The sequence below is a fragment of the Lissotriton helveticus genome, chromosome 7 (assembly GCF_964261635.1).
Source record: "Lissotriton helveticus chromosome 7, aLisHel1.1, whole genome shotgun sequence".
Lineage (NCBI taxonomy): Eukaryota > Metazoa > Chordata > Amphibia > Caudata > Salamandridae > Lissotriton > Lissotriton helveticus.
In genome coordinates, this window is record NC_136068.1 from 1,897,631,275 (window position 1) to 1,897,644,975 (window position 13,701).

Here is a 13,701-nt window from a genome sequence, read left to right on the forward strand (position 1 = left end):
TTGCTCTGCCATTGCATCACTTTGGTGACCTAGCTGCGGTGTAAAATTGAGGCCAACTTTACATCTAGCCCTGCATCAAATTATACCTGTGTCAGGTATAATGTATGCACGGTGGGCGTTCCCATGCAGGAAAGCCTCGTAAAAGTGACGCTAGAAATCTACAAGAAATCACTGCGTCACTTCTAGGACACCACTGCATCAAAGCCTTACGCCTGCTTGAAGCAGGCGTAAGGAGTAACACAGTGTAGGGGGAAAAGGCATCAAAGCATTGCTGGAGTTGTGTTGTGCTTGCGACACGACTCCAGCAATGTGTGACTTTTGCCCCAACAGATGTGTCCAAATTTCGGACGCATCTGTCAATCCTTGCACCATGGTGCACCGTATTGTAAACACGGCGTCTATGGTGGTACAAGAATTTCTCAGAGTGGTGCAGGGAAAGGGACGTATCTCTACAGCTTCATAATTTTCTTGTAAATCAGGCCCCATGTACATATGCATTCAAATCTGTGTAATAATGCAAATCTATGTGCCGATTGGCTCAGATACTTGATCAGGCGCTTAATTGGGAGGACTGACCTAGTATAATCCAAAATGAAAATGTATTTCAGAGAACAGTGTCTGGAAAAGGAATTCAATGATGTGAATCAATGAAAGCAACAGGTGAGAACCAGTAAATAAACATTTAAATGCCTGTCTAATATTGTGCGGCCAGATAAAAGGTATCTACGTCTTACCCAGATTTTAAATAAAAGCGCAACTCGGGAGAGTTACTATTGAGGCTCTTTCTGTGGTGCCAGAGGGCACTTGCTGCTGTTTTTATTCATTGCACATGCAGAGCAATTTCTGATTGATATTGCTGCTACTGACCATGTTTGAGGTGCTGGGGTTGTCAGAACTAAAGATCAAATAGGGGGTTTTGATTATTCCACTCATGGTATATGATATGGTCACTATTGAAACACTGACACTTTTTATAGCAGCTCTGGCTGGATAAGGTACCACACTATGGGCCTTATTTATGAAGGCCTTGCGCCGCCGGTGCGCCACTTTCAAAATTGGAAAAAGTGACGCACCGGCGGCGCAAGGCCTTCGTAAATAAGGCCCTATATCTAAAATGCTGTAGAACCTCATCTAAACAATAGACATGAAAATAACATGGCATTTGTCTGTGGAAATCTTGCTAGCAATGCCTTCTGATTGTGACCAGCCGAGGATGGAATGGTGTGGAGAATCATGAGAAGGTTTATGGCTGTGTTAGCCTTTGACTGCACACCAATATTTTACAAAATATTTCAGGATAAAAATGTGTCAAAAGGTTTGTGAGCACTGATGGGCTCTGCTGGGAAACAGGTTACCAGTGACAATCCCAGAAGTCTTTTTGCACTTAGAGTTCCAGAAAGTAACCCCAGTAGGGTAGTGCCAAGAAGGCAGTCAGTTGTGAGACGTGAATAAACAAACCTGCAGCCACCTCCCTGGTGACTTCAGAATGACATAAAGATCCCTGGATGGGCTCAGATCTCTGGTCTGGGACCACTGAGACTCAGTCAGTAGGTAAGTGTGCTGAGAAGCAGGGATGGGAGCTGGGCTTCTGCCATCTGTGTGCAGCTGGGACACCGAGGAGGATGTGTCTATGAGACATCTTATTTTTAGAATGACTGAAAGGTAATGTCTGTGAAGGGTCCTCTTTTCCCCTTCAGAATTCCAGTGATTTCTTCTAAACTCAGGATGTGCACATTGGAAAACGTCACTTGCACGGCAGTCACGAGGATCAATAATTTACATTTATGAAATCTGCATGTGTTTAACTGAGGTAAAAACATTGCAATTTTTTATTTGCAGGGGGTGATGTTATTCTGAACAGACAGATTGTTTTTGTAGGTGGGGATGTGACATTGAACAAACAGAATGAACCCACGTTTTCCATCACGAATATTTCTGCAAAAACAGAAGAACAATTTGTACAGGGGCAAAACTGAAAAATGACACACATTTGAAAATGTCATTGCATTGTTAACTAATGAATAGAGACATTATATGCAGGCTGAATTATACTTTAGAATGTCCTAATAAACCTATTAAAGAGTAACGCACAATCACACACTGCTCATACTTGTAAGCGAAGAAGAGTAACACAGTTTGCACCTAATAAGCCAGGTTTTGCATTTGTTCCTCCGGATTTTGCCTCCATGTTTGAGAGGATGCGCCTGTCCTGAGTTCAGCACCTGTTTGTGATCCCTCGTCAGCGTTGCTAACAAGCTGGTCATCGCCAGGTTGCTGATGCATTATCATTTTAGTTGCCAGTGACACCGCTCGCTCACAGTCGAACTTTTCTCCGATTACATTTTCACTGTAGCACAAACGAGACAGTCCTGGAGTTTTTTCTACACCTCACGTTTAAATATAAACCGATGTTACCTCCTGTGCCAGACTTTTCAGTGTCGGTTACAGATTGGGAATATTCAAGTAGTTCGAGACACTTAAAGAAATGTCGAATTTTTTTGTCAGCTGTTTGTCAAAGTTACACCTTGACGTCGGACACCGATGACCACCAGTGTGCTTGAACCCTTGGTCAGCCGTGGAGACGGGCTTTTCTCTCGACTTGTCCTTCTGTCCTTTGTTGTGCTGCACTCACCTTTGCTGAGACACGCTTCCTGTGTTCTTTTAATTCCTAGTGTGATGCTTGCATCTGTTTTAGTGTGCCCAATGATAGACTGAACGGACGAATCTCTAATGTTTTGCACAATAGATTAATAAATCAGACATTTAATATTCAGGAAACCGCCTCAGCATATATGATTGATGTTATGTCATAATCAAATAATGGACGTTCTTTTGCTTTCCATGTTTCCTTACCTCACCAGGGTAGAGTTAGCTCAGTAAGTGATAGGTCTAGTATTCCAACTGTTGGACAAATGACACGAGGTGTTTGCAAAGAAGGTGCATGGGCGAAAATGATTCACTCCCCCACCTCGTAATTGCATGCAGAGTTCAACAGATACGATCAATATCTATCAATATATATGTCAATATCTACTAGAGAATACAGCCTTCTTGTGATTCAAGTACAGCTGAAGGTTAGATCGCAGACTTTAACTTCGGGGGATGGGAGGGTGAGGGGGTGACAGATCTAATAATCGTTTATTCTTCTGGGATGCCTGGATATAGAACAAAGACATCTGCTGCCAGAGCACGAGGCGTCGCACCCCTGCAGAGTCCAAGATGGCCTCCTATCCAGGAAGAGGCACCTGCCTCTGCTTCTACTTGGCAAAACAATTTCTCAACATAGTGTAAATGCTAAAACACATTACTATGCGTCAAGGGAGGGTTACAAGGGTGGTACAGGGGGGTACCCGGGCTACCACCCATGCTTTTTGATGCTAAACCCTATTCTCAAACATCAGTAAAAAAAAGGGTTCTCGTGAAAATAACGCAGCTGAAAAGTAGGCGTTAAATGGAGAAACGTTTTCATTTCTCTGTGCTTTTCTGACTTTGCAAGTGTGCTGCACTGTGCATCACACATACAATGTTTCACGGGTCTGCGGATAGCATTTTGTAGAGGAAGGATACCTAGGGATAGGGGAGGAGATTACCAGCTCTCCTGCTCTCTCCTTGTCACCTCTCAGAATCTGGGCCCAAATGTGACAACATGCAGGCTGGCTCTGTCTCCTCCTACTGTGCAGGTATGTCAATCAGGGTATGTGCTTCTGTGCTGCAGACCCCCAGACCTGCATCAATATGTGTGACTTGGCTTAAAGTGCAACATCACCCCCTCTCCCTCTGCTGTAGATTGCACCAACACTCCACCAAACCAGAGCATTCACAAGAACTAATCAATTCTCTTCAACTCTCTCTAGAAGCTCCAAGTTCATTAAATAATTAGATCTATTAGGGACACTATTTAGTAGCCTTCCAGGCGGTGTAGAAATAGGATGACACTGGATTAAAACTTAAACAACTATTCAGAATTCAGACATAAAGACAGCAGGTCCTTGCATCATCTTATGCTATTGGTTTCCAAACTATTTAGAACTATGACCCACTAACTAGAATGAAATTATCACTAGTTTAATAGGCATGAGGTGGGTCAATGTTTTAATGTAACCAAAAGCACCCTGTGCCATTAAAACAGCACGTTTTCTTATAAATTGGCCACTAACTTTGTGCACATACTTAAACTGATAAAACTATAGAGCACACAAATGATATGTGGAAGTAAGGTTTCTGTGAATATTTGTGCATCCCCAAGTAAAGTTACTTGATCTGTTTTCATTTCCATAAAATCTCTGTGTGAGATTCCAATCCCGTGAGTCAAGTACAGGAGACTTGTCCAATTGAAATGCAGTGTATTCATTTAGAGAAGAATTTCATCCATATCCCAACAGCATCCTTAGGCAACTGCTGTCCCCTTTCAATTCAAAACATTGTCATTTCTATCATGACAGGCTTGTCATTCCAGAGCTTACATTCCACTGCTGCCAGGGCCACCACACTCTCAGCAACTCAGAGGCCACACTCTGCTTCCAACACACCTCAGAATTACAAAAAAAGAGCTCCATTTTTGCTTTCCTAACTGCTGTACTCAATCATTTAATTTACAGGTATTTACATGTTGTTGTGTTTGCAGAAAAATGACACCCTACAGCCTTTCTTTTCACACTCCTTGTACACCAGCAAGGTTGTCACATAATTCACTATAAAACTCCTCTCACTTTGCAGTCAGGAAAACAAAAGTGAACATCAATCCTTTTCACCTCTGTCTTTGAAGCACCACCAAATGTGGGAAAATAAGCACATAATTCAAAGGCATCTTCATTTATTTCTTGGACTTTTTCCAACCCACCAAAAATAACCTCAAGACCCACCAGTGGGGCGTGACCCATGGTATGAGAAACATTGTCTTTGGCTGCATACTGTCTCCTTGCCTTCAGAGAATACAGTGCAAAGTAACCTAAAATGCAGAACAGTTTCGTCGCCTCCTTGCTTACAATTGCAAACACTTTTGCATAATATTTAACACAGGAGACAGGACACATTGAAACTAACCTAGCCATTCATAAAGCACGGCTTTATGAAATATTTGCGACTAAATTAGCCGAGCAGCTGACAACTTTTAGATCACCGATATACGAAATGGGTGAGAACTCTGGAAAGGTATTTGCCAAAAAAAATAGACAGAAAGAGGTTTTCAATACTATAGATTCAGTACAGGATGAAGCCGGTCAGATACATAACAAACCTGAACTAATCTTAGAGGTTTTCCGACAATTTTATCTCAAATTATACCGGCATGATACCATACCCTACTCCTCAGATCTTTTCTTGAATTTTGGGGCGTTAAATTCTTCCTCTCGTCTCTCTAATGTTCAAACGCAGGCAATGGAGGCTGATATTACATGGGAGGAAATTGAGACAGCCCTACTGTCTTTAGCTACAGGCAAAGCTATGGGACCTGATGGTATTTCGCTAGAATTTTACAGGCTATTTAGTAATATATTAAAACAAGATATTTTGAATACTTTTCTGGAGGCACAGAGAGGAGCACCACCATCCTCCTGGAGCCAATCTGTAATGATGGCATTCCTTAAGAAAGGTAAAACTCCTTTAAACCTGGCATCATACAGGCCGATATCATTAATATAAACAGATAGTAAGGTATATTCAAAAATATTAGCCTCTCGACTGTCACAACTAATATCTACTATTGTATCGCGATGGCAGCACGGATTTATTCCAAATAGGGACACGTCAGATCATATTCGGAGGGTTATTGCTCTGATGGACTGGGCGGAAGGCACTAAGACATCCATTGGGGTCACCCTATTGGATGCCGAGAAGGCATTCGATAGGGTGGCTTGGCCCTATCTCTGGGATTTACTTAATCTGAAGGGTTTTGGCCCAGGTATGATAAAGGCTTTGAAGGCCCTCTATCAAAATCCAACATCTTGTGTTAAACTGGGGGCTAACAAATCTGCTCCGTTTTCTATCCAACGAGGTACCCGACAAGGCTGTCCGTCTTCTCCACTCCTCTTCGCCATCTATATAGACATTTTTCTTAATGAATTAAATCGAGATCGAGATAACTCCAGTAGAGGTTGCGGGAGTCACTTACAGAGCATTGGCGTATGCAGATGATGTGGTAGTGGTAACCACAGATATTGCTAAAGCCCTCCCCAAGATTGAGGAGCTGGCAATCACTTTTGGTGCTTTTTCAGGATACAAGCTGAACTTATCCAAGACTCAAACACTTTTTGTTGGCCAAAATCCCCTATCCCGTCTCAATATAGTTTCAGAAGCAACGTATTTGAGAATTAATTTAACAACCCCAATTTCCAACATTCCTAAACTTAATTTTATCCCAATTCTGAAGAAAGCTAACTCCACTCTCGAACGTATTGATCATTTACACTTATCTTTATATGGGAGGAACAATGTCTTAAAATTTTTAATTTTGCCCAAATTTTTATACTTATTTAGAACAGTGCCGCTTGACTTTCCCCTAGATTTCTTTAAACAAATGGAGAAGATGGCCGGGAGAATCTTATGGGGATACAGGGGCAACCGCAGAGCTTATAAAAAATGATTTTTACCAAAGCTTAGAGGACGGCGGGGTACCCCACATTTTTTGTTCTACTATTTAGCATCTGTACTACAATTTATCTCCCCTTTAATAATAGGCGCTAAAGCTCCGATATCACTAGCACATACTCCACCCATTTATGAATTTGCTTTGGGTACTGAAGCTCGTGGTTATCTGCTAAAAATTATAGAGCTGAGTTACTATAAAAAAACTAAATTTAAGACAGCAGCATATAGGGCATGGAAGATCATTAAGAGATATGTTGGGATTCCAAAATTGTTGAGATACACCCCATTAACATCACCTTATTTCTTTCTTCTGTATTTAGAGATCATACTATGAAAAGATGGAACAATAAAGGTATTACTTGTCCTGGTGACTTATGGCAGGATTATTGTATAATTTAATTTACAGAGCTCCAATCAAAGCTCAATCTCACGAGTCGGGATTATTTTAAATACCTTCAGCTACATAGTTTCCTAGGCTCAATAACGTCTTATGAACGATTGGGGCTTCAAAAGTTTGTATTGATAGATAGTCTCTATTCTAAAAGAAGGATTGGTTACTTTTATAATTTACTCATTTCTACCCTCTCAGATGACTTATCTGTGACTCAACAGAAATGGTCTGAGAAACTTGGAGTGAATAATGTTCTGATTGAGGAATCTATTGTTCTGGCCAACTCCATTCTACTTTCTGGGCGATCACGTACACAGCACTATATGGCTTTGTTCGCCATGTACTATACACCAGCAAAAGTTATGAAATGGGGAGCAACTGCAGGTATTTGTTGTAATGGATGTACATTGATAGGAGCAGATGCAATACACATGTTTTTTCGCTATTCCAAGCTGACTATACTGCTCTCTGAAATTCAGAACTTTCTTTCTCTTATATAAGGAATTACAGTAACATTAACCGCGGAGGCGGTTTTAATAGGGCTTTCGCCAACCTTTTTGGGAGATGAACAGCAAACACTGTTATTTATTTCAATGTCTGTGTTACGTGCCTGTGTTACCCAAGAGTGGAATAGCCCTGACCCACCTTCCTTTTCTATGTGAAGGGCTTGTTTACTAGCTAAGTTTAATCTTGAACTTGCTATTTATGCAACAAAAGGACATAAAAAAAACAACTCGGAAAAAAAACATGGGCGTCCCTTCAACAATGGATTCAGGGGGAAATGAACGAGTAGTATATTTCATACTATGTGTGTTAATTCTCATTCTAGTTTCGATTTAATTTTCTATGCTGATCATGTTTATTATCCCTATGCTGTATAATATATTTTGCTCTGTTTTATATTGAAAATATATGTACGGGACATTTAAGAAGTTATCTTCTTAAATCTGACTTGTCTGCAATAAAAAAAAACATATATATATATATATTTAATAGCCCCTTTGTTTTCTTAGATTCCAAACCTTAATCGTATAGCTTTCGGATTCGACACTGATTGTGGGTTCCAGAAATTGTGACAATCCTTTGCCTCCTTTCTTCGATTTTTGGAGGCACCAATATTTCTCTTTGATTAGCTGCAGTATAAAGGCATTCATTGACTCATGATTGGTCCACAACTCTGCATAATCTAGATCAATTAATTTCCTTGCAATGTTGTTGAACCAGGGCAATTTATTTAAGTTATGACTTAGCCTTAGATAAATAGCCAGCAGTGGTTTCATCCTTAAAAGGAACGAGTACAAGATCCGTTTGAGGGCTAATAAGGCTTCAGTTTTATTAATGCTCAATTCAGCCACCAGTGCAGCCATGGGGGCCCAAGGAGTAATACGCAATGGAAACATTGATTTTTGTTTTTCTCCAAGCCTAAGGCATTCTCATGTCTCCATAGCTCTGCCAGCTTTGAGTAGGCTTGGAGAGGAGGCTCATTTATATGGATCACATTTGTTGGAGAATACAGGACACTATTATGGTATTTTGCTCATTATAACTTTGCTTTTTTCTATCTGCTTGGTCAAGGATAGTTTCTCATCACATTTAATCCCCAGATAACCGCAGTAATGTAGTCATTCTAGAGCCCTGATAACATTTTGAATCTGTTCTTCAGATTTCTCTTTGAATTCAATAAATTAATACAGTTGTTATTGATTGTAGGTGTAGATCATGGCATTATTTTATTATTCAGTATTTTTCTCGAAGCCTTTGTGTAGCCGGTGCATTAATAGTTCAATGCAAGTCAGTAACACAGTCTTGTTTGCAAACAGAAGTATTGGCATTGTGTCCCACCCACTGCTGGTACATCCACGTACAAAGCTAGAAGGCTTTCACCAATATCTTTGATGAAAAGATTAAATCATGTAAGGGCTAAAACGCAGCCTTGCTTTAGACCGGTGTTAATTTGAATTCTAGGCATGGTTTTTCCTTTGGGTCCACACCTCACTGTGATTCAGTTTCCATGGTGAAGTTGCTTCAAAGCCTTTTGAATCTTCTTAGCGAGACCTTGTTCTTGCAGACTCTGCCATAGAAGTGACTAATAGAATTATTCAAAATATGTTTTCATGTCTAAGAACATCATGAATAGCAGCAAGGGATTTTATACTGTATTTTTGCCTAATTCTATAAAAATTCATAGCCTAATCAATCACATCTTCAGCTTTTCTGAAACCAGCTTGAAGTGGTGACAAGATCTATTTGTCAAAAGAACAGATGATGGACAGAATGCTGACCAATCAATCAATCAATCAATCATTGCCACTTGTAAAGCGCGCTACCTACCCGTAGGGTCTCAAGGCGCTGGGGGGGGGGGGGGTGCCGCTACTGCTCGAACAGCCAGGTCTTCAGCTTCTTCCTGAAGGAGAGGTGGTCTTGGGTCAGGCGCAGGTCGGTCGGGAGGGAGTTCCAGGTCTTGGCGGCCAGGTAGGAGAAGGACCTTCCTCCTGTAGTCGCTCTTCGGATGCGGGGGACGGCGGCGAGGGCGTGGTTGGCTGATCGGAGGTGGCGTTTGGGAGCGTAGAAGTTGACTCGGCTGTTGAGGTAGCTCGGGCCTTGGTCGTGTAGGGCTTTGTGTGCGTGGGTGAGGAGGCGGAAGGTGATTCTTTTGTTGACGGGGAGCCAGTGAAGGTCTCTCAGGTGTCCGGAGATGTGGCTGGTTCGTGGGATGTCGAGGATGAGTCTGGCTGAGGCGTTCTGGATCCGCTGGAGTCTCTTCTGGAGCTTGGCGGTGGTACCGGCGTAGAGGGCGTTGCCGTAGTCCAGTCGGCTGGTGACGAGGGCCTGGGTGACGGTCTTCCTGGTCTCGGTGGGGATCCACCAGAAGATCTTCCGTAGCATGCGTAGGATGTTGAAGCACGCCGAGGAGACGCTGTTGACTTGCCTGGTCATGGAGAGGGAGGTGTCCAGGATGAAGCCCAGGTTGCGCGCATGGTCTGTCGGTTTGGGTGCGGTGCCCAGGGCGGGGGGCCACCAGGAGTTGTCCCAGGCGGAGGGCGAGGAGCCCAGGATGAGGACCTCCGTCTTGTCCGAGTTCAGTTTCAGGCGGCTGGTCGTCATCCACTCGGCTACCTCTTTCATCCCTTCGTGCAGGTTGGTTCTGGCGGCGGCGGGGTCGTTGGTCAGGGAGAGGATCAGCTGGGTGTCGTCGGCGTAGGAGATTATGCTGAGGTTGTGTTTGCGTACGATGGCCGCGAGGGGGCTCATGTAGACGTTGAAGAGGGTGGGGCTCAGAGATGAACCTTGGGGGACGCCGCAGATGACTTCGGAGGCCTCTGACTTGTACGGTGGTAGGCGAACTCTCTGTGTTCTTCCGTCGAGGAAGGAGATGATCCATTCCAGTGCCTTCCCCTGGATTCCGGTGTTGTTGAGCCGCTGTACTAGGGTGCGGTGGCAGACCGTGTCGAAAGCCGCGGAGAGGTCTAGGAGGATGAGGGCCGCTGTTTCTCCCTTGTCCATCAGGGCTCGGATGTCATCGGTGGCGGCGATGAGGGCGGTCTCGGTGCTGTGATTGGCCCGGAAGCCGGACTGTGAGGGGTCGAGGGATCCGTTCGTCTCGAGGAAGGCGGCCATCTGCTTGTTGACGGTCTTCTCGATGACCTTGGCTGGAAACGGGAGGAGCGAGATGGGTCGGTAATTCTTGAGGTCGGTGGGGTCCGCTGTTGGTTTCTTGAGTAGAGCGCTGAGTTCGGCGTGTTTCCAGCTCTCCGGGAAGATGGTGGTGTCGAAGGATGTGTTGATGATGTCTCGCAGGTGGGGTGCGATGACAGCGTCGGCCTTGTTGAAGACGTGGTGAGGGCAGGGGTCTGTCGGTGATCCGGAGTGGATGGAGTTCATCGTGCGGATGGTGTCTTCGGTGCTGATCGGGGTCCAGGCATGGAGGGTGGTGGTGGGGGGTGGTTGTTCGGTCCTGGTGTGCGTAGGTTGGTTGTTGAAGCTGTTGTGTATGTCCGCGATCTTGTTGTGGAAGTATGAAGCGAGGGAGTTGCAGAGGTCTTGCGATGGGGTGATGTCGTTGTTACCAGCGCTGGGGTTGGAAAGCTCTTTCACGATGTTGAAGAGTTCCTTGCAGTTGTGTGCGTTGTTGTCCAACCGGTCCTTGAATGCTGTTTTCTTGGCGGCGCGGATCAGCTGGTGGTGTTTCCGGGTGGCAAGTTTGAAGGAGGTCCTGTTGTCTGGTGTTGGTTCCCTTCTCCAGACTTTCTCGAGGGCTCGGCAGTTCTTCTTGGAGCTCTTGAGTTCGTCGGTGAACCATGGGGCCTTCTTGCTGCCGGGTCTGCTAGGCGGGGTCCTCAGTGGGGCGAGTTCGTCGGCGCAGTTGCTGATCCACTTCGTGAGGTTGTCGGCGGCCTGGCTGGGGTTCGCTGAGCTGGCAGGAGGGTGCTGGCCCAGAGAGGCGGTGAGCTGGTCTGCCGTGATCTTGTTCCAGCTTCTGCGGGCGGCCTGTTGCTGGTGTTGGTGGGTCGTTGTTCTCTTGAAGGTGAAATGGACGCAGCTGTGGTCCGTCCATTGAAGCTCTGTGGTGTGGCTGAAGGTGACGTCTTTGCTGGATGAGAAGACGGCGTCGAGTGTGTGTCCGGCGAGGTGGGTGGGGGTGGACACCAGTTGCTTGAGTCCCAGGTTGGCGAGGTTGTCGAGCAGGGTGCTGGTGTTGCGGTCGTTGTTGTTCTCCAGATGGAAGTTGAGGTCTCCCAGGAGGATGTAGTCGGCGGATGGGAGGGCATGCGGGCTGACGAAGTCGGCGATGTCCTCGCTGAATTGCGTGCGTGGTCCAGGGGGTCGGTAGATCAGGGTGCCTCTGAGGGTGGTGTTCGGGTTGGTGTGGATCTGGAAATGCAGGTGTTCGGCGCTGGTCGGAGTGTTGTCGGTGCTGGTCGTGAGACGGATGGTGCTCTTGTGGATGATGGCGATGCCTCCTCCCATCTGGTTGGCGTTTCGGTCCCTCCGGACGATCTTGTAGCCCTCCGGGATGGCGATGGCGATGTCGGGAGCTGAAGAGGCGTTCATCCAGGTCTCCGTGAGGAAGGCAACGTCAGGGGCTGTGTTGTCAAACCCTCAGCCCCATCACACACCTGGACCTAAGTCCATCTTTTTTTTGCTCACCATGCAATTCGAGTTTGGACCCAGCCATATGCAATCAGTCTTGACCCTCCTCCCCCTGGGAACAGTCCAGCCTGAACTGCCAGGTCAGATCCAGAAACAAGCAACCTTGGACCGGTTATGGGGTAACTCTCCTCATCAGCCATGGTAGCTTGAATCTGGTGGCATAGTGAGCAGGGTATCTATGTCTGGTCATACCCTTTCCACTTAGGTCAACAAAGGCAAATAGAACAAATGATGTACTTAATGCTGAACATTGTCAAGTATTCACCTCCAGTCACAGATCTTGGCCTAAATCCATTGTTTTTGCTCACCACACCCTTTCAGTTTGAACCAAGCCATATGCAAATCAATCTTGACCCTGTTCTCCCTGGGAACAGATATGTCCGACCTGTTAGGCCAGGGCCTCCCTGGTCTGGAAACAGGCTTCCTGCAGCTGGTTTCAGAGTATCACCCATCATCAGCCAGGCTAGCTTGAATCCGGTGGCATAGCGAGAATAAGACCCACATTTGGGCATACCAATCCCACTTAGAGTGACAAATGTAAAAACAAAACAGATGATGGACAGAATGATGAACAATGTCAAACATTCACACCAAGTCACAGATCTGGGTCTAAATCCATCATTTCTTTCACCTGCCACGCCATTCCAGTCATGGCCCTGCTCTCCATGAGAGCAGTCCAGTTCAAACATCCTTACCAGTTCCTAACTCACTTGGAAACAAACATCATGCCACCAGTTTCAGGAAATGACCTCTCATCAGTCAAGCTAGTTCAAATCTGATAACATAGTGAGCATTGGACCCACGTTTGTACATACTCTTACCACCTAGGGAGAAAAATGCAAAAATAACAGATGGAATACTGTTGTGATGCTGACCAATGTCAAACATTTACCCCCAGTCACAGATCATGACACACCATTCCATTTTCGACCCGGCCATGTGCAAATCAGTCTTGACCCTGTTCCCAAAGACCAGTCCAGCCCAAACTGTTGATTGGGCTGGACTGTTCTCATAAAGAGCAGGGTCAAGGCTGATTGCATATAGTTGGGTCCAAACTGAGGCTGCATGGTGAGCAAAAGAACAGTGGTTTTAGATGCTGCCCTGACCAATTGCCAGCGGTTAGCAAATTGCAAGCATTCCTGTCTCCTTTTGTGTGTTTCATGTGCCACCCTAAGTGGCATGGGTATCCCCAGACATGAGTCCCTTTCTCAGTGGACCACTGCAACCAAGCTGTACCTGGCTGATGAGCCCCTAACTAGGGTGAAAGTCATCTTGGGCTGCCTGTGTTCATGTTCAGGGAAGTTCTGGCTTGGCAGTGGGGCTGGACTGTTTCCATGACGAGTATGGTTAAGGCTGGTTTGCAGATGGCTGAGTACAGACTGAGGTGCCATGTTGAGCAAAAGGACATTGTGTTGTATCTACCCTGAATGTTTGACAGTAGTTAGACAATTGCAAGCATTCCTCTCATTACATGTTGGGTGTTTCAAGATCCCATTGTCATCAACTCGGAGATTCAGATGAGTAAGAAGTCATTTGCCATGATTTTTTCAAACACGGTCACATAAGGAAATTGC